The sequence below is a fragment of the Lepidothrix coronata genome, unplaced genomic scaffold, assembly GCF_001604755.1.
Source record: "Lepidothrix coronata isolate B3197 unplaced genomic scaffold, Lepidothrix_coronata-1.0 Scaffold116, whole genome shotgun sequence".
Taxonomy (NCBI): domain Eukaryota; kingdom Metazoa; phylum Chordata; class Aves; order Passeriformes; family Pipridae; genus Lepidothrix; species Lepidothrix coronata.
The window spans coordinates 1562438-1587681 of NW_016690296.1; the positions used below are offsets into that span (position 1 = coordinate 1562438).

Genomic DNA, 25244 nt, shown 5'->3' on the forward strand with positions numbered 1-25244 from the left:
CGTCTGCCAGCTGCTAAAACAAGGAGCTTTCATCCCGAAGATGTCTAATTCCCTCATAAATTATCAGTAAAACATCAATACATGAGATTTGAGAAGTGCCAGTACTTTAGGGAGAATACTAACTTTAAATGATGTTTGAGGGAAAATAAATGATGTTTGTGTTCTGAGGTGACCTCAGGTGTTCTGGTCGTGACACCGAGCTTTAGACAAAAAGTGTCTTGTCTTCCAAGAACTGTTGTTACTGCAGAGGAATTGAGGACTGAATTCTGGGAACTTCATGTGTGGAAATGCAAGTTCTTCTGCCATTTGCTTAGAGGAAATCCAGCGTGGTTCCGATGGGATTGTGCTTGCATTTTTGTGTGTGTGTGGCAAAGTATCTGGAACACATTAGATACTGTGGAAAGGCAGATTTACTTTAGAAATGTGAGAGTATTAATATTTTGTACCCGGTCCTAACTTCAAAATAGTCTCACCATAGCTAATTTGCTAAGAGGAAAACAGTTTCTGGAAGTTCTGTGTCACAAAATAGCACTATCATATTTATAGGCAGCATTTCCAGAAATAAGACATTCAGCAGCATCTTCACAGGCAGGTAAGAAAAGCCTGTTCCTGTTTACAAGATCCTGGTAATGAAGCATGAAGGATAGTGCTTTGAAGCCATCTGTCAAGCACCTTAGTTTTTTTGGTAATTGAAAGTGATTTAATACATCTCAGAAAGGAAAGGTCGAACGTGTGCTGTAATTCTCAGCCTGTGCTGAGTCAGGAGGCAGCAGGTTCTTGTGGACAGTAAGGAAAGGTGGATGCACTCTGTGTGTGGCCAGAAAGTGCCAGTGGAGCCCTGCCCTGGGGCATTGATGGAATGTATTAAGAAACACAGATCTTTGCTAGCAGAGAACCTCAAGGTTCATTTCTTTACAGCATTTCTGTCTTCTGCCAACAGATGTTCATTGTTTAATAATTTTTTAATATACACTTCTTGTGAAAGTGAATTTCACCAGGATTAGTTTCACTTTGGTGAAATATTTCCTGTCCCCCTTTTCCAGCAGTAACCCCTCTGTTGCTGAGGACCGTATCCACTGAAAGCTTAGCAGATCCAAACGTGGATGCATCCTGTGTGAAGTTGGTATCATTTTCCCCTAACACATATAATGTATTTGCATGTTCACTGTGGAGACTAGAGCCTCTCCCACTCCTTGCAGAGCTCTAGAGATTCTGACTGTGACAGGGAAATCTGGCCCTGCCTGGGAGATGCAGTTCCATCAGCCATCCCAGGAAAGACAGGGTGATTTAACTGCCAGTAAAGATGTCAGACACGTCCAAGGAAATGCAGGATTGTCAACAAGGGAGCAGCTGGATATCAGACCTGCCCACAGAGGGACTGGTAGCCCTGAGCCACCTCCATGTGCAGCACATTTTTGGGAGATTTCCTTCTTCCCAGCCAGGGTAACAGGGAGTAAGTACACTGGTAAAATGAACCCATATGGGGTAAGATTCTTTTGTCAGGAGTCTGACATTTTGAGGGCTTTTCTCCACTTTCCAACTTTGGATGTTATAGTTGGTATACACCTGCTGGAATCTATTTATCCCCCATCTGTAAAAAAGTAGATGGTACTTTCTACCTAAAAAGATCAGAGTGAAAAATAAAAATCCATGAGAGGTTGTGTGTCTTCCAGGCACCGTGGAAGATCAGTGTCATTAAAGGAGTTGATGTCCTAAGTCACGTTACTGATTTTGTGATTAAATTAAACTTGAATAATTGTCAGGTTTATCCTTATAACTACTTTTATAAAATGACCATCCCATTACACTCTGTTTTCTAGAAGCACATCACTTGGCCACAGGCTGGTGATGAGTGTTACCCTTCCTTGGGAAACTGAAAAGGTGCAGTGACTTTCTGTGTCACCATTCCTCCATGGAATTTCTTTCTTATCACTTAATCCATGACATCCAGATAGTGCCACAGTTAACCAGAGTATTTGTAATTGGCATATATCTAGTGTAAGTATGCATTAGAGTGTATGTGGCTCCTGGCTTTTCCTTAACACAGTTTCTTCTTCAAAAGAAACAGTTTGGTGCTTTTTTATGTAGGACAAAAAAAAAAAGAGACCAGTTTAAACCAGCTAAAACATCTTTGTTTCTTCCATCCTTATGCAGAAAACAGCTGAACAGTTTAAAACTAGCTTGAAAAATTATATCTAAGACTTACATGCCAAGCTTCAGCCAAAAATACTTTTTGCAGCCAAATTATCAAACCCCTCTGATAGAGCATTTACAATGGAATTGCTGATGCAACCTTTATTATAGGGACATGAATAGCTGTAATGAATAGGCTTCAGCTGATGTTCTGGCAAGCCTACTGCTAAAAATTATTCTGAATTTATCTGGCATTCAGAAAATGCTTAAAGTGGCCAAACTGTTTACCCCATCATTATCATTTTGACAATATCTCTTTTATCCCAGAGGAAGTGGGTGATGAACAAATTGAAGCGGCTGCGAGACATGTGCGTGTTGAGCATCTGTTCCTCCTGTTCTTGGCAGCATTGTTGGGTTGGAGACAACCAGGGCCAAGGGCTCAGCCACCAACTTCAAGCAGTTGTGTTGAATCAGACATTAGTGCCTATTGTGTCATTAAAGTGTATTAGTGAACTGCATTATGCTTTCCCTAATGATTTGATTTCGGTTTGTAATCTGGAAATGTCTGTGTTGAGCAAGTGTTCCATTCAGAGTGGGAGTATTTTGGAGCTTTCTTTTTCTACCAGTATAATTTCAGATGATAAAATAGTCCAGTTCCTGAATTCCTGATGGTTTGGCTACTTGTGAGGTCGCACTGATTAATCAAGTTTGGGTGCTAAACTGATTGTATTAAACTCTTGTTCAGGGAGTTATCAAGTGAATTAAACCTGTCCTGTATTGACTTCCCTTAAGCTGAGAAGGGCTTGACATCCTAAGTCAATATAAACCCAATTTAAAATTATTTAAATGGGTGCACAGAAGTGTTTGCAGTAGTATAATGAAATAACTTCTAAAACACAGTTTAGATGAGTTCAATATGATGCAACTCTGGCTTCTGGCTGCATTTTTAAGGATTTCAATGCTGAGGGCAGTAAAACTAAAATGTCTGTGCAAAAAAGTTTCCACGTGAAATTTCTTGAAAGATACATATTTTTTAACAAACAGGAGTTTTCCCTCATAGAGTTTTCATACAACAAATGCTACAATTTCTACTGGAACATTTTAGAAATGCCAAAGGATAAAAGAGGCATAGCATTGCCTTGAAAGAATATTAAAATTAAATAAATGGTTTTGTTAAATTTAACTGCAGATGCTGGTTTCTGTCACTAATCAAGTGAGAAATATAATTCTATAAAATCTGTGAATTCTTCAGCTCTCCCTTTTTTCTTTCAAAAATCTGGAAAACGAAGTTGAGAATGAATGAAAAAATTACCACTTTGTTTGCAAGGCTTTAAATTGGATTTGATCTGAAGAGTTTTGCTCCCAGTTAAATATGCTGATATGCTGGTTTTAACAAAACTTCTGTCTCAGTGCAGCTGGGGCACCAGCCCAGGAGGAGGGAGTCTCGTGTTTGTTTTCTGTTTGTCATCAGATTCTGAGCAGAAGATGGGTGGGGTTTATACCAAACCATTCTGATTGAGATGGAAAAATATTCAAAGTCCTGTATTGAAGGAGACATCTTGGGACATCTTCACACGTTTGGAAATTAAAGAGTCTGATGTTTCAATCAGTCAAAAAACTCTTTTCATGAAAGAGACTGAAAAGTTTAGCTCTAGGAATGAGGAATAAAAGAATATTCTGAAATGAGGGAAGTTGCTGTGGAATGGGGTTCCTCTTTGTTGTATCCCATCAGCAAGACCTAGTTAGCCCTGGTGTTTTATTCAGTTGTTCACTGCACTTCTTCAACACCAGTTCCTTGATTTTCCAGGTTACTACTGCTGGTTTTGTTCTTCTTGCCTTCGCTCCCCAAGCATTTGGATGTCTTTGCTCTTAGCTTATGACTGTTGATGAGGAAACTGGAAATTACAGGGTGCATTGTGTAACTCTGATCTCTTCTTCATGCACTGCTTAGAGAAGGAGCCTCTTGGACTGAGCAGCAGTAAACCCCCAAACTGGCTCTTCCTAATGCTGCTTGGCACAGTTACAGCTCATTGCAAGTTTAACTGCTAGTGAGTCCTTTCTCAGTGTGAGATTTAATTTTGTAGGTATCTGGCTGTGCTTGGTGTCAGCACACATAAACCAGCTTGTCAGCAGTGGGTCACACTCTGACATGGGAAAACACCCCATGGGAAGGGAGAAGCAACCAGTTCATAGCATCCTGTCCACTGCAGGACTTAGTGCAACACTGTCTTCATGTCAAGGTTGAGCTCCTGTGTTATGGATGTTGAGCTACAGAAGATCTTATAATTTGAAACAAAGAAGCTGAGCAGAGGTCATTCTAAACCCTGTCGGATTAATAAACTGCCTGAATTTCATGGGATTCATCAAAACACCTCAATCCAGTCCACTGAGCCACCTAAAAAAGTATTTTCACCTTTTTTCATGGAGGCCTCCTCTGCAGAAATATCTAAAAGCAGCCTCCAAATACTTCACAGACTTGCAGCATTCAGTCCTTTCCAGGTCAGGTGTTAACCTTGTTCTGGAAGCCAAGGAAAAATCTTCCATGTTCCCTGCCACCACTAACATATGTGGGAGCTGTAGGAATGCTCCTTCTGCTGATGAAGTTGTGATCCATAAACATACCCAGGTACAATTCCATGAAACACCAGCTGGCAGCCAAATGGAAGGGAGAATTTGGCAGGTAGTTCAGTGGAAGTTGAGCACACACACTGTCTTTGATCAAAGATTACTGTGGGTCTCACAGAGATGTCTCTCAGGGCAGCTGAGCACTTCATTAAAAAGTTATAAAGATCCACTTTCACACTCAGGACAGGTTAATTCAGAACTATGGTTACGTCAGGATGTTTTTGGAAAGTTTCATTTCAATGGCTGGACCTTGACCTGCCTCCTGTTTGGTGGTTATTAAAGCTACTGTTTGTGTTGTGCATGTTAGTCTGTAATGTAAATTTTTAAATAATCCCAAATAGAATATTTTTCAAGAGGAAAACTAGAAGGAATAGCAAAGCAATTTTTTTTTCTTGTTTGACAAGTTTTTCACCAAAAGAAATGATAAGCCATGTGAAGAAAAAAAAAAAAACCAAACCAAACCAGATTATGGATTTGAATCAGATTGAAAAAATCTGAAAACAAATTTCAAAAATTGTTTTAGAACTGTTTAACTTTCTTAAATTTGGAAAAAAATCCTACTGACTAAGCAAAGCTTTAGCTGACCAGAGAAAACGTTGAGATTTTTTCTCCCATGAGAAAATAGAAAAGTTTTGCCTCAACTGACCTGAAGTGATCTCTTTAATGGCAGAGGGTGCAGTTATTTACACGGGTCACGCTGTCACTCAGCTCCATTGACAAAGATCACAAGTTCTGACATTTTCTGGGTCAACTCTGGGCTTCTCTGAGTTTTGTAGCTAATGCACATTGACAGCAGGCACACTTGGGCACAGTGCTAATTGGGTGTCTTGTGAAGACTTAATGACATTGCTGGAAATATGGAAATATGTTTTAATATTTTGTTTCTGGTATGTCCTTTTTGATTCTGTCTCCTTTGAACTACATCTTTTGCATTTGTGAAAAATCTTTTACAAAACTCCCTTTCACCTGACATTAAGTGTCTCACCAAACCAGCAGCACTTCTTTTTGCAAAAGCTTTTCTTGCCAATTGATTCCCTTAAAAAAGTTGTAAAAATTATTGGAATTGTATTAATTTTTCAACAACCTTAGCAAAAATACTTTGCAAGGGTGAAATATTCCCCTGATATGCTCTGTTATATGATTCACTGCAGGGGAATTATCCAGGTGGAATTCAGGGCAAAATGGAGCCCTCAGCAAGAGGGTGGACTTAAGGCTGACTTTAGAAGTGATAGATGCATTCAACAGGAATAGCTGTAGCTCGTTATATCATCTGAAATGTGTTTTAGTCACATCAGGTATTTAATTTAAATGGTTCTGGTACTGGTGATAGGCAGAAGCAGGGAGGATGGCCTCAAATATTAACAATTTCATTCCTCTTTAAGCTGCCAGTCATTAGCTAACTTCTCCCTTGTTAATAGTAATGCTTGCAGGAGTCTGTTCTGAATAATGGATTGCAGCTTTTCCCCACCAGCAGGCAGGCCAGTGGGCAATTGTAATTTAAAAAGCAGGTTAGTAAAATCATATTTAGGGAGCAATAAAACCAGTTTAAACAGAGCTTAGGCTGTCTTGAGATACATTATTAGGCAAAGGATGTTGACAGACAATAGCGGAACTTGATCTCCACTACCTGCCTGAAGCTTTGTAGACTTTATAAAAATAATGTTTAATATCTGATTTATCTACAGAGCTGTGGAAAGACAAAGAAATAGGAATGTAATAAATTGTTTCTTTTCTTTTTATCAGCATCCTTCTGCTGAAAGGAAGATTGCCAACATGCCAACTGAGAGAAGGTAGGAGAGGCACAGCCAGTGACACAAAGTATGATTGTTATGTAAGTGAAATTTGGATTTATTTACACACACAGTATAGTTGCAGGGAAAATCTGCTCTTCCAGGGATTCCCCACCAAAGTCATTGCCTGCCTGCCAAGGAAAGTGTGTCTCAAAAACTGATCGTAATTAGAGAGCTAAGTGCAGAGCTGGTGCTACTGCCTCCCTTACACGGGCCCTTGCCTCTGACCCTCTAAACACAACCTCAAGTGTTCATCCTCAAAAGGTGGAATCCTGCCAGGATAGTGGGAGCTTCACACTGTTTATTGGAAGAACAAGGTTTCTGGGGAATGTGCTGCTTTGTGATGGAGTAAGGCAGACCAGAAAATAAGAACAGATTAAAGCTTCAGTGAATCAAAGTGGAGGAAAACCTGGTTGTGCTGTTTAACATTTGGGTTTAGATGTGGATGAGATGTCACCTGGCTTTGTTTTCTTTGTGTAGTCTTTCCTGCAAATACGAATGTGTCATCACTCTTTGAGGGACTAGATCCATGTTTTGCTGAATTTTGCACCTTGGTGAAGTAAAATGTATAACCTGAGGCAAGATGGTTCTTTGTTTGTTTGGGTTTTTGGTTCTCATTATGAATTTTGCATACATTCAGTGCTGGAGGATTAGTTATAGGAGATAGTAATTCTCCTAAAACATGGCAACTTGATCATGGTAGCAATTAATACCTGAAACTGCTGCTGTAAAGCCCAGAAAAAAAATTGCTTTTTTTTCTGAAAGACTATTATAGTAACAAAGACCATCAGCAATGCTCTATGAGCCCAGTAAAATGGAAGAAATCTGGGTATTATTAGGACAACTTAAATTACTAAGGCTGGTTGGCATTCTTTCCAAAACAAGTGAAGATTGATCTTTGGACACAAGCTGTGAGCTGTGTAAAATTGCCTCTGCTAAATATATGCTAATTGGCATATGAATGAGATTTTGTTAATCTTCTGCTTAAATAAGTAGGTAGAGAAAAGCTTGGAATGAGTCCTCATTTCTCTGTTAAAAGAAAGAAGACATGCTATCATAATAATTTATATTAGCAAATATAATTCAAATATGTGTTCGTAGATATAGCAAACAATTAGCAAGAATTTCTTGGAAACAATCTGCCAAAATATGCATTTCTGCTTTACTGAAGTACTTCTGAGGATTAAAATTGACAGAAAATCACCTAAATTGTACATTTAGAGGTGTTGAATGCAGTTCTGGGTTCCCCTGGTTTCTTCAGCCGTATGGGAAAGTTTTCCAAGAAACCCTGTGTTCAGTTAGATGGGGTGCTTTGATGTCCTAATGAACCAGAAAATTCAAGTAATGGAATGAAATTTGTAGTCCAGTAAGGGTTTCCATCTGCTTTTTTTGCCTCAATTCAGTAACACATTTAACTGCCATAATTTGAAGAATAAATCATTGCATTTTTAAGGTCTTAATGGTACTTCACACTGAGGACAGACCTTTGTGTCTTTGAGGTGCCGAGCCCAGTAACGGGTTTGTATTTATTAAATTTGAAAAGGCAAGTGATACAATCTCTCACAACAAACTGCATCTGATACAAGGAGAATTTCCGAGGGGCTGTGTGGACATGAACTGTAATGAGCTGAGCCTTTGATTTGCCCAGGAAACAACTGGCTGAGTTCCTGGGGCTGTTTGAGCCTGGCTGATTCCTTTCCCTTTGGGATGCTGTTTTGCATTGGCTGGTGGTGGCCAACAAACCTGTTCTCCTCAAAGCCAGTCCTGGGCTCTGCTGGTGGACTAAGCAGTGAGAGGAGTTACCAAAGTGGTAAATCAGGTAAGGCAAATTCTGCAATATTTCATTAAGAATCAGTGGCCTGAGAATTATAATTTATAATTATAATTACAAGGCAGTTCTGCTTTTCTTCCTGGTAAGTGCAACTTAGCTGCTGTGATGAGGAAACAGGTAGTACCTTAGACTACTTATACATTTTTTAACACACCTAAGGCAAAGTTCATTAATTATGTCACAAATCACCTTTGTGTAACTTCAAAGCAGCATGTGTTATAAAAAAATGTTTAATACATGAACATAATGCTCTGTCTTATTAATACCATGCTTATCAAAAAAGAAAAAAATTTAGATTGCACATGGATATATGTGTTTACAAGAGTAAGCATCAGAACCACTCATTCCCTCGTGACAAATGCTCTCCTCGAAGTCAATTTTTTTCCTCTCCAGAACAGACAAAACTGAGCAATGGCTCATTAAGTGCACAGCACACATCATTAGGTGATGCAGGTAGCCCTCCCTGCCAAGCCTGGGTAAGATTCAGACCCCTCACCTTGGCCTTCACTGCTGCCAAGAGTAAAAACGTTGCCAAGTAGGGCATTGAGCCCGCGGCAGTAAAATCTCTCTGCTTTTATTTCTTTCTAGTCTATATCAAATAACACACAACTCATTTTCACTGAAACAGAATTCCAGTCTCTGCTTACACCACCCTGTGCCGTTACCTGTCTGGTAGAGAAGTTTGTGCCCTAGAGAAAAACCTTCCTTCAGTAATATTTATTTCCTGTCAGAGTTTCCCCCCCTGCAGGGCAGGTGAAGTGCTAAGACTCAAATCACAGGGGGGATTGGCACAGGGGTGTTGAACCTTCTCTGCATTCCCAGTGTGTGAAAAACAGAGCAGCACCTTTCAGGTGTGACAGGACATGCACCTACTCCATCATAGTATCTCAGTTTTTTCTTATTGTGTAGGCTTAATCTTATGGAAATGTGGATATCTTTTATAAATGACGTTCCTTTTCTTCTCTGAGGGGAATACAAGAAGTATCTCTTATGCCTCTTAGCAGTTTGCGTTAGAAAGAGAGTAAATTCTGGTGTCCATGTTTCTTAATCCATCTGCTGAGATGTAACCATTAGCAGGGAAAAAATCATTTCAATTCTTTCTTACTGTAACTTGCAATTGTTGGGAAAATAGAAGCTACTCACTGAGCAAGAGTAGGGAAAAATGATTCATGGCAAATTCCTCTGCATAATGATAGAACATATTTGAAAAAGTCAACAGAAATCTAGTGGAGATGAAACTAGGAAACTGTATAAACACTACAGGTCAAAAGGCATTTGCAGACAGCAAGAGTAGCTGGATATGAAGCCATCAGAAAGAATGTCACCCCTGTGAGCCAGCTGTGCTTCCCAGATTGAACTGCGCTCACTTGAAACAAACTTTACAAACAAAAATTGCGACATAATGAAAACAACCAACCAGAAAATGTTCAAGACGTAGAAGGATAAATCTTTTGCCTTGGAAAAGTAGCTAATGAAGTCAAATATAATGAAAAACATCTTGCAGAACATAGTTCAAAAAGATAATTTGAGAGAAAGAACCCTCTTTTTTTTAGTGATATAAGGATGGAAATAAAATAGTGTCTAAAAAAGCAGTTTTCTTGGTTCCTATTAAAATGTTCCTGCAGCAGCCTTGAGAATTGAGGAAATAATAGAAGCAACAGTTTTGCAGTTGTGTCCACAGAGAGAGAGGTCTTTCAACAGTTATGTCATGGACTGCTCTTCAAAGCAGCTTTGAGTTAGCAACACCACACTGACAAGTGTTTTTTTGCTCTGTTTTCAGTGGGAAGTAGAGGGGTTTAGACTCAGTTCAGTCAAAGAAATCCATCCCATCCTAACTGGAAGTGTGGAATTATACCTAAGATACGTATGTATGTATTTTATTGCCCATCTGCTTATACTCTGCTCTTGCCCTGGGAGAACAGCTCATGTCTGAAGGCACATTCTCCAAGCAATTAATTATCCCCCATATTTGTGTAAGTGTACTGTGCTGCTTGTAATTGAGCTCCATCTATTCGGCGAGGGGCTGCTCCATATACCTTTCACTGCCACCGGTGAGCCGGGTAACAAATTGGTGCAGCTCACTGGAAACCCCGGGAAAGAAATGTGCCTGGCTAATGGGCTGCATGATGTATGGCAGCAGCACTGGGCTGGCCTGGCTGCTCAGTGTCTGGGCTGCACAGACCTGCTGATAAATGAGCAGCATTTCCAGGAATGAGGGCAGGCAGGAGATGCTAAATAAGTGCTAATAGGCTACAGAAAGCATTACACTCTGCAATGAGGGCTCTTTTCCGTAATTCCAGCTAGCAAACTGTGTTAGTCATGCTAATGTGATACAGTATTTGTGGCTGCCTTGACAGTGTCCATTTAAATATTCAGGAAGCTGCTGCTTCCACATGTGTGTGTCCAGGTACCTTGTGCTGGATTAGCTCTACTCAATTAGCACTGTGTTGTTGAGCACAGTTAAACCAAATGGCGGGGGCTCCTTCATCACCAGGTGACCTGCACTCATTATACAGAAACTGGCACTTACAAACAGCTCTTCCATGAGATTGTCCCAGTTGGTGAGGGGCTGAGGTAAGAGGTCACATCCCGGCAGCAGCTGCATTTTGGATCTGCCGAGGCACCTTCGGCATCTTGTGCTCATCCGGTTTAAACAAACACACCCACCCACCTGCATCTGGATCCCAGAAACTGCCATTTTTCTTTCTGGTGACGAGGCTGCAGGGCTGCTGTCACTTGTTTATATGGCAAACACGAGATCGATAAACTCCCAGGAATTCAGAGCTCACACGACGCTGCACTTCCTAGGGAGGATTAGCTGAAATGAAATGTCTGACAGCTCTGTGGCAGCTTTCACATTACAAGCCAGAATTATTTCTTCCCCTTCACAGTCTCTGATGGAAATGAGAGATGTTAAACTGCCAGTCACTTAAATCTTGGCCATTCATTAAGCAAGAAATGTTATATCAAGTCAGTAATTTGGCCTGCCTGGAATATCCCAGACCATTAGCAGTTACTGAGGAACACATCAGCCATTACTCTTTAGCTGGAAGATCGAGTCCAGTCATTAGTCCTGCCATCTTTACCCCAACACCTGCCAATGTATAGCATTTCTTAAGCTAGAACCTGCTAAGGGGTCACAATGTAGACTGGTATGAACGGGCCAGAAGCTTCCAGAAATGTTTTGTTCTTCTTTGCAGTCTGAATCTTCTTGATGAAGATTCTTCTCATCTGCTGCACTACATAGCTGGATACAGTTTTTACTACTCCAGCTCCTACATGTTCAGAACAGATGTTACAGGGAATGCAAGGGAAAATGACGCTTTCCTAGAAGCCATGAGACAATATAAACACTAAATTTAGCATCAGGTCAATCCTCTCTTTTCAAAACTGAGGAAAATCTAAATTTAAAAGTAATAAACTGCAGGTGCAAATAATGGTTTTAATGATATTTTGTTGCATCACATGGATGACTTTATGATGAAAAGATACATTTCTAGACCATAGCTGACTCTCTTCCACTCATGGAACTATATTCCCATGTTGCACAGTCAGTGGCCTTGCTCTCCCAACACCCTGTGTTTTCCTACCAGTTGTTGGCGTGGAGTGCTGTGTGCTTTGGCAGAAACAGCAGCCCTCCACAATTTGAAATGGAACAGCGAGCGTGAAACTGCACGTAACTTCCTCCCACAATGGGAATGACCCTGCCTTCCTCCAGATGTGCTGTTACAAATACTGACTTGAAGTAAATTATTCCCTTCTACTGCCACGAATTCCACTTGAAGCTTTGTCCTTCCTAGTTGAGGTAACTGGAAGGAGCCATCATAGTAAGATGGAATCCTACTCTCTTTTTTTTGATGCAGATAATATCTCTCACAGACCTGTGACTTAAACACACTAAGCTTTGCTTTTAGGCAGGAGGATTTATTTTACTCATTTGGAATTGGAAGCTGGTAGGTGGTAGACAGCCCTATCTTTTTCTACAAATCTCTGCTGATGCTATTTTTAAAAACAAAATGAATAAAGGTCCCTTAGGAGATGCAGCGTAAGACAACAAACATTTACTACATCCTTGCCTTTTTTATTTAATAACTACTGATTTTAAAATCTGTCACATTGTGTTTATTTTGACTTGGAAGATTCCGTGGTGTCTTGCCTGTTGCTGTTCTGCTTCAGCAATGTGTAGAAGTTATATTATAGTATCAGGACACAACTCTATGACATAACATTGTTCACATAGCTGAGGGCTCTAACCCTAGAAGGGGGGCCCTTTTTGTGGTCTCACCTTGAGTGTCCTCCATCTCTGCGGTAGCTTTTCGGTGTCTTGGTCCCAGGGATACTTAAACTCCAGGAAATGTTAGAAGAAAACTGGATGTTTGTTCACTTTGGTTTGTTCATAAGTCTGTAGTATTTGGGCATCACATTTTATCACAGAATCACAGAATGCTTTGGGTTGGATGGGACCTTTTAGGTCATCTAGTCCTACCCCCTCCTGCAAGGAGCAGGGACATCTTCAGCTGCATCAGAGCCCTGTCCAACCTGACCTTGAATGTTTCCAGGGATGGGCCTCTACAGCTTCTCTTGTAAGGACATATATTCTGCACCAACAAAAGGAATTTCAGAATGGGAGCAGTAAATTCCATCTGCCTTCACAGGATCTAAATGAAAGGGGAAAACAAATGGAGGGAGAAACTTCCTGCACCCACATAAAGGGAGGGATAACAGGATTCCCTCACTGCAGCCTGGGCTGACTCTTTCTTCTTAAGTCAAAGTGCTTCTGCTTTGTGTTTGGGTCACAACATCTTTATCTGAAACAAAGTGGACCACTGTCATTCAAAACTGAAAAGGATGAGGGGAAAATACTGTATTTTCAAAGGTGAAAAGGACATAAAAATACACTAAAAACTCTTGCAATTTTGTCTTGTTTGAGTGGAATTCCAGCTTTTCATATATAGGAATAATTTCAGATTGTCAGTTTAAAAGTAATGATAATATTGATACAAAGATAAACTTCTTTCTGAAGAACTCCCAAGTTTTCTCTTTTCTTTTTTTTAAGGACTTCCTGCATATTTTAGCAGTGAATAAATCTTAAATTAATTCTACAATGGATGATGGAAAAGCACTTTAGAACACGAAAGAAAATCAATGGCACCATAATTTATTAGAAAAATTAAATTATGTGCATTTTATCCAGTTTTGCTGAAGTTTTCCATTAATGTGGTTTCTGTGTTTATCCAGGAGATACCATTAATCTGACAAAAATATTTTTTTCTGGAAATTAGTCTATCACTTCTTTTTTTTTCCCCTCTCTTTTATGTTTATTTCATGTCCTGCTTTCCAAACATCCCCAGACTTTCAGCCTGCTAACTTGTATATCTGTGGGCAAATCATTTGGCCTCTTTTTCAGTGATCTCCATCTGCTGAGGGGGGACAGTGCTTCCCAATCTCCCTGGGGTTGAATTTAAATGGACTGATGTTTATAAAATCCTTTCAGTGCCTCCTGTCCTAAATTCTCAAAGGAAAATCATCACACAAAGAGCTGTGGGTACTAACTACACTTTGAAGAAATCGTGAGCAGCCTCTTTTTGTCTCCCCTGTTTACTTTGTTTTTCTGAAATGTTGATACACAGAAAAGTCAAGCCAGGAAAAATAGGGGGGAAAAGCTTTTACTCCTACTTGACAGATTTTTTGCTGTTGAATTAAAACTTCAAAGATAAAATGAGAATAAAAACGTACATGCTTTAGCTGTCTAATCTTTTATCTATGCCGGAGTTCTCGAAATCATTCCTGAAGTAGAGATATTTCCTACATACTTGTGACTTTAGCCAAGTGTCACATGAAAGGACAGGCTGTTCCCATAACATTGGGATCTCTACATTACAGCAAGCCTTTACCTCAGTTAAAAGGAACACCTGAACACCCCGTGGCCATGTTATTCTGTAATTATCCATTGTAGACAACTCACCCGTGCTTTGATAAATAAAAGTACATAGGGGATACAGGCTTCCCTGGAGGAGATCAAATAGAGGAAAGATTTAATAGATCACAAAGGCCACTTTCACAATGTAAATCCAATATTAAAAGATCCTCTGATACCAGAAGAATCTCAGTCTATTAATATCACAGAAGGTTTATGTTAATGAATGGTGAGCACTTGCAAAGATGGGTTGAGTACTGTGGTACAGATTCTGAGTGACATCTTCCCATTATACAGGGCCATAAAATAGAGAAAACCAGTCTGTCTGTCCTTCTGTGACAAGCAAGTCACTCTTGAATTCCAGACCTTTTACTTTTGTTCTTGAGCTTCAACTCCTTGGTGTCATTGCTAATTTTTGTCTTTGTTTTCTGTGCTTTGGCTCCCCCATTTTCAGTAAGTGTTGTGTCTGTCACCTGACTTTCTGTGATGTCCTCAGGTGTGAAACACCTGCTCTGTGTACCAGGTGGTTACCCCCATTAATTTCTGTTTCCTCTTAAAAACACTTTTGCAATAAACTCTCCAACAGTGATGCACTTCAGCAGTGAGTCTGTAATGTGCATAAATATGTGTTTCTGCCACGGAATGTTTTTCTGCACACTGCAGTTCTAGTACTTAAGTACCATCTTTTGTGGTTATTTTTTGCAAAAATTGGCTTCACACAACATCAGGTTTTGCTAACCTCATTTGCACAAAAGCCCTGTAACATTATTAATAATGATTTTAATCTAAAATTTAAAAAATCTGCTTTTCTGCACCATGCTGTTCATCACGTTATTTTCTGCTGTCTCTGGAAAGTTTATAGCTGTACCTTGCAGTTTGCCAGACTACTCTCCATTTGTAGGCTACTACCACTTCATGTATATATGAGAGCAAAGGAACGAGGTAAAGAGAATTCCTACTCCTCAGATATTAATGTGTCAATGACATTCTCACTAATTTTCATTTCTAAGTATTTTAAAGCTCAGGGATAAATTGTTTGAATCCATTAGAGCTGGCACCGATTTTGGTCATTTCCCCTGAAACTGGAGAAGATTTAGTCACTTGATTACTCGGGATGCTGTGGGCAGATCATGGAAGGTGCTTCCAGGCCTGCTGTGTTCCCAGACAGGTGGTGCCAGAGCTGCCAGCAGTGCCTGGTCCCCACCCAGGGGCTGCTGCCTGTGGTCCCCAAGGGCTCTGCTATTAATGGACAGGTTCTGGGTAAGATGCTGTTGCTGTTCCATGCTGTGGAGTGTAGTTGCCATGGCTGATCATTTGGGATGCGTGGTACTTTCCTGGGAGAAAAAGCAAAAATAAAGGTTTCTCGTGCTCGTTCTGCAACGCTGTAAATGCTGGAAGGTGTGGTGAGCCACCTTATATGTGGGCTTTCTAATGCAGCGAAGCCAACAGATTTAATTTGTCTTGCTATTACTGTTGTAGGAATAACAATAATTAGCCATTTTTCCTTTCATTAACTTTGTGATTTTGATAGATAGGCTGCTTTTAGAAAGGCACAGACTAAATCTTGGAATTCCGTCTTCTAAAAAAACATCCTCCCTGGGAAAAAGTCTTCCAAAGGCCAAGGAAATACTTCAGCTTGCAGGTTTTTTGAGGTGGTTTCCTTGTGTTCTTGTCTTAGGAAACTGGTCTCTAATGAGCACATCTGATTTCAAGCTGCTTCAAGCTTGCACTGGGAAGAGAGAGATTTATAAGCTCTGGGTCAAAGTTTGAGGGAATTTCCCTTTGTCTCCACAGAGTCTCGAGTGTGATGATTTCCTTGTGCTCTTTAGGAAGCATGCCTGGTACAAACTAACCCAGCTTCTAAAATAAGGGCTGCAGAAAGACACTGCATAAGGATTGAAAAGCTGGATTTCTTTTTGCCAGTCTTGCAGATGAAAATACTTTTTCTTGTGATTTCTTTTCTATGAAGTAGAGATTTCGAGGTGATGATAGTCTGGGATTTTCTGTGAGCTTTTCCACAGGGCTTACCTTTCCCTCTCAGCCATACAACCTCTGGAGCATGGGATGAGGCAGTAACAAGCAGTGGGCAGTCAAAGTGTCCTCACTGATATCATTTATTTAAACACCTGCTTTATTGTGATGATCATTAAATAGGCTGAGGTCTTTGAAGCATGAGAAGGTAGAATAAGTAGCTAGTTGATTACTGACTGAAACAGTTATTTAATTTGGGTATGATAAAATAATTGAAAACCCAGGTGAGGTCTTATTAGCATATATTTTGGTATGCCTAACTCTTTAAAATAATATATTGTTCTTTCACAGCCCCTGGTTCCTCTGTTCTCACAGAGGTTCTCACAGTTCGGGTCTCACAGCGTGGCCCTAAGTTCCACTTGAGTGGAAATGGTGCTGGTGACTTGCATTTTAGGATAAAACCAAATTTTATTGGCATCTGTCATGCTTTCCTTCTCCGCTATTAGCTTCCCACTTTTGGTAAGTAAGTAAGAACTGATTTTGGTAAACTCCATTGTCTGCATTATGTACAACCCCAGCAACAAAGATTCATGTGGGGAAAAGTAGTTTATGTTACTTCACTGACAAAGGATATCTTTGAAAATAAAACTGGTATCTAGGCCATTAGATTTTTCTTTTTTTTTTTTTACTTTCTTTTTTTTTTTTCTGTATCTTTTATTTTATCTCTTTCTTTCCCCAGAAGAGACACAGTGAGCTTTTAAAAAGTATATCTGGGAGCAGAATAAGTTGTACAGGTTTGTTTTATGTTTGTTAAGGAAAAAGTTTATCAGACTGTTTTGTTGGTCTCTGTAGATTCATTTTGTGGAGAAAGGTTGCCAAAATGTCAGTCAAAGCTTAAGGGAAAGCCTACAGCAATCCTGATGTATTAAAATAAATAAAAAAAGTAATGCTGGTGAAAAGGCTTTGGACCTGTAAATCATGTCTGTGCCAGGGTTCATTTCTGAGTGTTTACCAGTATTCTCAGTGCTGACATGGCTTCATGCAAGGGGATCTAAAGCAGTCACGGTTTGTGTGGCCACACACACTTTCAACACACCAGATCAGAGTGGAGGGAGAAGCTCCATCAGCTGTGGAACTGCAGTTTCCTGCGTGCAGCCCTGTCAAGTGTTGCTCCTCTCTTCAGGCTGATGGTTGAGAACTCTGGGGTACAATTCATTTCTGTTGGATGACTGCACCCGCTTTCCCTTTGGAATGACAAGTGCCACGTGTTACCTGCACCAGTGTCTCAGTCCCTGTATCAAACCCACGGGCCTTTTCCTAAAATTTATGCGGAGTTGTAGGGAAAGGAAATACGGATGATGGATGTGTTCACTCAGTCCACTGCTCTTGCAGCTTCTCTTTTTTTTGGTGCCACTTGGTTCGTCCAGACCTCATTATCTGGTGTTGCTCAGACATCCAGCCCGTCCCTTGCTTGAGATAACTTAGGCTGCCACAGACAGCTGAGGGGGAGCGGGCAATGGAGGCCATGTCTTTTGTAGCATAATAACAAGTTCATGTCCAATTCACTTTGTTATGTTGTCCACCAGAAGGAACAAGCACTGGCTTGGCTGTGATGTGGCTGTGATCTGTTGATTATTAGCTTCTCCTCAAGTCAGAAACAGAATCCCCTCATGTTTAGCTTTAGTTGAAGGGGTGTGAAAAATTGATGGCACCAGCAAAATCAAGTCTGGTAAAAATTGCTGGTTCTCAGCAAGGTTTTGTCAGTGTTTTCTTTGTCACAAATCAAAAACTTTTTCAGATACAGAACTGAATTTTATGTTGTTTTTATTTTTCCATGGCACTTGCCAATTGCTTCCTTGTCAACTCAGCTAATAAGTAGCATACCACTATTTCTTACCAACCAATAGCAGACCATCCCGACTCTATCTTCCTAAACTGATAAACAAAGACAAAAAGAGTCTTTTTCTTACTGTTTATACCTGGTGTTTTTTCTTACTGTTTATAAATACTGTTTTACAGTTTTTAAGTGGAGGAGCTTTCCTTCTGATTTGGAATTGGTTTCACTTCTTTCAGCTTCAAGGCAGAGCAGGTTACACATGTGTTAAGGCAGAGATTTATCTGATGACACCTGAATAAGGATCTGTACAGCCAGGCTCCTAATTACCCAACTGATTGCCCTGCCAATTAGCTGTTCCCCAGCTTACATGGCCATTCTGTCTCTGGCCTGTCTGGGTTCCTAGTGTTCCTTTCCTGCTACAATCCAGGCAAAGCCAGAAATCTCTTGTGCCCCTTTTCCCAGAGCTCTTGTTGTGCACGACGATGCACCCACTGGTGTCCATCAGCTCTCTTCTTGCTGAAATATTGACCTTATTTTAAAATTCATTTCATTTCAATTACTGACCCAAACGACTTTTTCCTCCACATTCTTGGAAATTCCCGTTGATTAACAAAGACATACACATCTGATTTCTAAAACCTTCTTCCTTTTTTTTTTTTTCAAAAATAAATGTGGGGTGTGTGTTTAATAGCATTAAGTTACTTGAGATGGAAAAGCTTCCTTAATTTAGTAAATTACTCTGTGGATCACGATAAGGGGGGTTCTACTCGTGTTCTGCCTTTCTGATGGCATCAGCAATAAAAAGCACAGAGGACCGACCTATTTTAATCATTAAAATTGCAAAGGCATGTCAGAATGCTCAGGGAAAACAGGTCTTCTGAGTGGATGGCATATTTATGTAAGTGCTTTCAAAGTAAAAATGCTTTTTATGGTTGTATCATTAAAACAACAGAACATGAGGAATGCAGCAACAAAGTTTTCAATCTTAATTATAAATCAGCTCAATTACAGGTACAATGTAACCTGTATTTCTAGTTTGCTGCCTATAAAATTAAATTATCTTTGTTGATATAAAAGTACAGGGCCCATCTGTCAGGTAGATGAGTTAAAAGCAGTAAGAACTTCAGATTTCTCCTCATTTTTCTTGTACTTGTAGCTACATATATCTGAACAGTGAACCGCCATAGAATTTTTATGATTTTAATTTAATTTCTCAGGCATTAACTTAGTTCTTCCAGAAGTGAATTACCCAACATTCCTGGCTGGGTTGTGGGCTGATTAATTATTAAACAAGTAGAACTAATGAAATGTACATATTTGTGTAGAGGTATAAGACATTTTGCAGTCCAGAGTCAGAGATTGTAGCCCAAGTGCACACGCTCAGGTCCTTTCCCTTCAGGAACAGGTCTCCAGTGCAGCAGAGAGGGGGGAACATGTCTGGAGCCATGTCTTCTCAAGATATCTTGGGGTACAAGGTCTTGGCCAGCAAGCAAAAAGAGACCAAATATTAAATAAATGTGGGATAGAAACCTGTCAAAAATGTACAATTGAAAAAGGAGCTGAAAAAAGTAGCTGAAAATTCAGGAGGAGAACTGAGCCAGTTTTGCCCGTGAACGTCCTCTATAATGAATAGCTCATTGTGAATTTAATATGTTGCCTGCAGTGGGCTATTTTAAGTGGATCTCTGTAGTTCATACATGTATTTATGATATTGAAAGCAGTGACAGAGCATTGGCGGCTGTAAGAGCCTGGGAATATATCTGCCTGGAGCTCAGGCAGACACTGAACATCTGGAGTAACAGGAATCTCCTTGACATGTTGCAGAGCTAAAGCACTCGAACATCACCCAGTTTAGAGGAGCCACTGAGAGAGATTTCAGCAGCTTGGTCTAAAACAGTATTTCAGAGAAAATAACCAAGTGAGCCAAACCCTGGGCTCGTATTTTTTATTGCTGTATCCAGACAATTTACAGTGCTCAAGCAGCAGGATAGTAACGCATTGGCTGTCCTGTGTGTAATTAGTTGGGTGAACAGACAACTGGAATTAGCAAAAAAATCTATTTGGGGAAAAAGTCCTTTGTGCGTTCCAGTGATCCCGTGTTTGATTACAGAACAGTCTAATTAAGGTCCCATAGAAAAATGGGCTCTTTCATTCCAGCAGGGCTCTGGAATGCATTGACAGCATGCCTGTGCCAACAGAAGAACCACATGCGCACTTGCTCGCTGATTTTAGAAAATCAATTAATCTAATTAATGCGGATTAAATGGGATAGGATCAAGCCAGCAATGAGCAGGCTCACAGAGAAGGTAACTTGTGTGAGATAAGGTGTGACTGTGTCTACAGGTAGGACCTGCGGTGTCCTCAGGGCCTGTCTGTGCACAGCAGGGACCTGGGCACAGTCTGCTGCAATTCTTTTCTGTCTTTCTTGCCTAATTATCTTCCAGAGTCTTAGCACAGGGAAAGGGAAAGGACAATGCTCATGTATCCTGAAGTGAAGTCAGGTTATGGCCAGAGCATGCCCAACGTCTTGGAAGACCGATTTTTAGACATATGAGAAAATAACAGTGCTGAGAAAGTAGTTCCCAAGGAAAAGGGCTGGTGAGGCCTCTGTGCACGGCCAGCAGGGACCTGCCTTCCCTGTGACTTCTGGTTGTTTAAACCAGACAGTAGCTGGGAAAGTTACATTACTGTCTTGTGATATTTTATTTAGGTTGGTTTCCAGAGAGGAGAGAAGCTGTAATGATAGCCCTGGGTAGCAGTGGCTACAAAAATGACTGGGCTTTTAACCTGCCTCTGGTGGCTGAGTCTGTTCATGGCCTCTCCCATATCCATCCCCTCACGGGCACACAGAGAACCCGGGCACTGTCACTATCAAACAGTGTCACGTTTCAGCAAACATAAAGAGAATAATTTGTGCTGTTTCTGTGGGCTTACAGTGAACTTAGTCCGCACACCAGACTTCAAATGAAGGTTGCTGCACTGCCCGTAGTCAGCATTTGTAAAACTTTTAGATGCAACGGTGTATTTTTCCAGACTTCCAAAGTGTATGTCTTCAAATCTAGTCTGCAGCATCACCTGCACGAAACCATCTGTTTTGGGTACGGCTTAGTTCCACCACTCAGAGAAGCTGTGTAAGCTGTGTAGAATTTATGAGGAGAAACAGTTTTCCTTTACACTGTCACACAGAGAAGAGTCAAGAGATGGAAGCCCTGTTTGGTGTGTAATTAACCCCTTTGGCCTCTCCCCTGCCCTCTGTGCAGTGGGATGAACGTGCAGGAGGGCAGGGCAATTCAGCAAGGAGCATTTGGAGTAAATCTGGGGACAAAGAATGATTAATTACTTCTTCCAAGACAGGTTTTGACATTGACATACCTGATTCTTTTCTCACCTAATTCCTCCACATGCTTCTGCGATAGTGTTTGAAGTTGTTGCCTTGACACAAGTTGTGGCTATCCTTAATATTTAGTATTGCCACGGAGCTTTTTTTTTAGATTTTTCCCCATAACTGTTTTCAGAATCAGTCCCTGGAATAGCTGTGCTTTTGTGGTGAAATTCTCTATCTTGATTCATGATATAAACCCTTCTCTCTTGTTTCTCCATATCCTGATTATTTGTGTAGCACCAAAGAGAATGTTGCATATTAACTAAATCCATTATTTTTTAAGGTTTAGGGAATTTTAATTGGTTTTGAGTGAAAATTTTTCTTGACTTTTTATGTAAAAAAAGAGGTAAAAGCCTTTCTTGTAGTTGGCAGTTATTCTTAGAAAGAATTAATATTTGCTGTATTATTTCAACAGTCTCTCAGTTTGTTTGTTGGTAAGTTCTGCTACTGTTTTCAGTACATGGATACAAAAGTGGGACCCTCTGCAGGCACTAAGCCAGGGAATGGAGCAGTGGGGAGGTGAGTGGTGGATAACTGGGTAACTACAGAAATGGTTTCTCCCCATTCTCACCCGCTGTGCATTAACACACTAGAGGAACACATACTCTCAGCAGTGTATTCACTATCCAGTGTTTCAGGATTTTTTTCTATGCAGAAATGAGGGATTCAGGGAGTCTAGAGGGCTTTCACCAGGTTTCTGCAGGACCTTGGTGGTGTCTCTGGTCAGAATGTGTTTCTCTCCTGTGGCAGAAATGCTGTGGTGGGATCTCCAGTAAAACATCTCCTGAGGTCCCTTTTACCAGTGTCACTCTTGCTGTCCCAGTGCCCATGAGAGGTTTATAAAGTCTGTTATCCTTTCTTTGGCACTAATCCATGCCCTGACATTTCTGTGGGATGAGGAACAGTGTGATTAACTCAGCTCTTTTCCTGCACTTGGGATGCCAAGGGGACATCCCTTTCTGATACTTTCAGTTTGCACTAATAATTAGAAATGCTGTAGTCCTAAAAAGCTCTAGAAATATAATTAAAGTCAAACAGAATACTTCCTGGGGCAGAAATTGGCAGTGGTACTTTCTGTTCCCTAGGATATGTCCAAAGCTATAAAAATGAGCCCTGGTTTGTAGACAGATGGGAAGCCTCCTGTGTAGGACAGAGGAGTGTGCCTGGCTGTTTATACCCTGATCTTACCCAGAGGGACCCAAAGAGAAACCTTGTTCAAGTGAGGACCTTCAGTCAGCTTTTATCTTGTGTGTGGAAGACACAGTTTATCTGTCTGAGGGATAATTGGACGCCAGATGACAAAGTGAGCTAATTTAATAAAAAGGCTGAGGAATAAAGATTTGAGTCTGCAGCTATGCCTAATTCTGTTCTGTTCGCAGTAAAAATAATAACACCTTTCCTGTGACATGGCCATTTTAGCGTCTATGCTCCAAATTACTTGATAGAAAAAGACATAAAGATTCTTCCTGCTTTGCAGCCATTTTGATCAGGAGATAAAAATGACCAGGTTGTAAAAGTAGTAATATCTGGGTCATTGAATCATTTCAGCACCAATTTATGACTGTGCAGGGAAATGAAAATGGAAAACAAATAGTCTTTAAGTCCTGTTAAGAGAAGATATCCATCACTCAGGCTCAGCTTTTCATTTGTAGGGATATGAATACCATAAGCGCTGAACATGACTCTCAGCTCATAAATCAGGTTTGAAACAAAAATTTTTTGAGGTCTACAGGGAATATTTACAGAACTGCTGTATAAACCAGCAATGCAGATGTGCATAAAGCAGAAGAAGATTAAATGTTGTACCTATAACCTTAGACTTCAGAGAGTTTTAGGAAGGATGTTATCATTTCCATGGGCTGACAAAGGCAGAAACACTGTGATCTCTGCCTCGTTCGTTCTTAGATTTGTAAAATTGTTGAGTGCTACTAGATTTCATCAAGGACCTGAAGTGCCAAGCTACCAAATTAATTGAACTTGCTCATGAGAAGCGGTGATGAACATTTTAGCAGTTGCAGTAGGAGTTCCAGTGTCCCTCTGTGCTGCAGAGAAATTCAGGCTGATAGAAGCTCGATGGGTTGTGGTTACCGCCTCTTCGGTTGTTAAAGCAAAGAACATGTCAAATCAGCCACTGGTAGGATAACGTGTTGCCAACACCGAGATATTTTGAGTTAACATTTACTTATATACAGTACAGAAATGTCAGGCTTAAAGCATGTTACCGAGTTCCTTTATTAAGTTGGGATTTTGTTTGTTTGTTGAGATATTGCTCCACAGGCCCTGTGCATGTTGTTCCTACTGGAAAGGTGAAGCCAACGTTTGTTGCTCTAGTTCTTTCTACTGGCTTCGGTTTGTCCAGCTGTTCAGTGCCCTGCCTGCTGCTCTACTCAACCAGTGTCACCTTGGACTGGGGCTGTAGCTGGAGATGTTCAGGGTGTCCCAGGAAAGGATGTTGGCGATTCCAGGAGCTTTGCTCTGGGAACTGTCACAGAAGCGAGTGCTGAGCAACACTCGGCCGCTCCGTGCCACTGGAGGGGTTGTCTTCAAGTGTCCTCAAAACAGTCAAGCATAAAGAGTTCTGCTGAACTGCAGAGTTGATTTCTGCCTCCTTGTGATTTCCTGGGGAACATGTAGTATTTTTTGCTCACTCCTGATCTCACTTGTTGAGTAATGCCTTTAGCTCAAGCTGTCTACATTCCTATAAATAACTCTTTTGGCTGTGGCAGAGGGGTTTGATGATGGTGAACCAGGGCAGATGTGGTAACGCTGATCCATACACTGGTGTTTCATTGTCTGTCTTGAGTGGGATTTCAGGGGGAAAATGTTTGTTTTCTCAGTTGTTTTTACATCAGCAAATAAAATAGTCCTGAAAAACACCAAGCATGTACAAAAGAACAGTATCTAATGATGTTATGCAAGAACAGCACAACAGTTCATGACTCATGGCTTCTTCTGAACTTGGCTGGAGGGCAGTGAGAGTGCAGGGAGTTCTTTTTCATCCTGTTGTACTTCTGTAGCATAAACAGAGTGCAGCTCTAGCTCCTGGTCTATCACTAACTTGCACATATAGTTTTGCCCATGGGACAAGAGTGATCAGCTGCACCCATCCCACCTCACTACCAGAGCAGCAGTGCCTTGGTAAGGCACCATCTGGCACAAAACTGAGGGGGGTGAGGGGGGGAAGGTTCAGTGAAATCTAGTCCTGCTTTCTGGGGGATGTTCTGAAATTTGCAAAAGATAAATGTCTTTAAACCTTCACTGCTTCCTGATTGCTTGGAGAGGGAAAGGGGTTGCACAGCAGTTTATTGAGAGCTAAACCCCTATTTGCTGGTTCAAAGGCCAAAAGGACCCTTTCAGTGAGAAAGGGGGAAGGAAGTGTGGGAGTCCAGCAGTCTCTGCCTGACTGTTCTGTCTGGAACTGATGTAACATCACCTGGCTGTGCAAGTACCACACACAAAGAAGCCAAAGAAGCTGCAAGGCTGGAGCACGCTCCCTCTTGCTGCTTTTGTGCTCTTCAGGGGTCACTGAGCCTGCAGTTGTAGGAAGTTAATCAGCTGTAGTACCTGTAGGGCCTCAGGCTCCTACAGGGTAATTTCATTCCTGGGACCTCCCACATAGCCTTGAGTTTGGATGCTTGAGACTCTTCCCAAGAGCAGGAGTAGCCATGGTCATGCATTCTATGGCTGCATGTTTACATTTCTCTTTGCTGCAACAAGATATTTTGCAGCATGAGGTTGGAAACTGGAGTACTTCCTTT

The 25244-nt window shown here is 40.8% G+C and overlaps 1 protein-coding gene across 16 annotated transcripts in view; it reads left to right on the plus strand.

The window, feature by feature from the left end:
* Positions 1 to 25244, plus strand: part of LOC108502308 (bifunctional heparan sulfate N-deacetylase/N-sulfotransferase 3) — a 217583-nt gene that overhangs the window by 104039 nt on the left and 88300 nt on the right. For 15 of the 16 annotated variants that reach the window (XR_001876446.1, XR_001876441.1, XR_001876447.1 and 12 more), the window contains one exon: positions 6502 to 6589. The gene's annotated coding sequence lies outside the window, so the exon portion shown is untranslated. Of the gene's footprint in view, positions 1 to 6501; positions 6590 to 10159; positions 10244 to 25244 lie in introns of all 16 variants that reach the window. The other variant, XM_017825144.1, reaches the window with a different exon arrangement.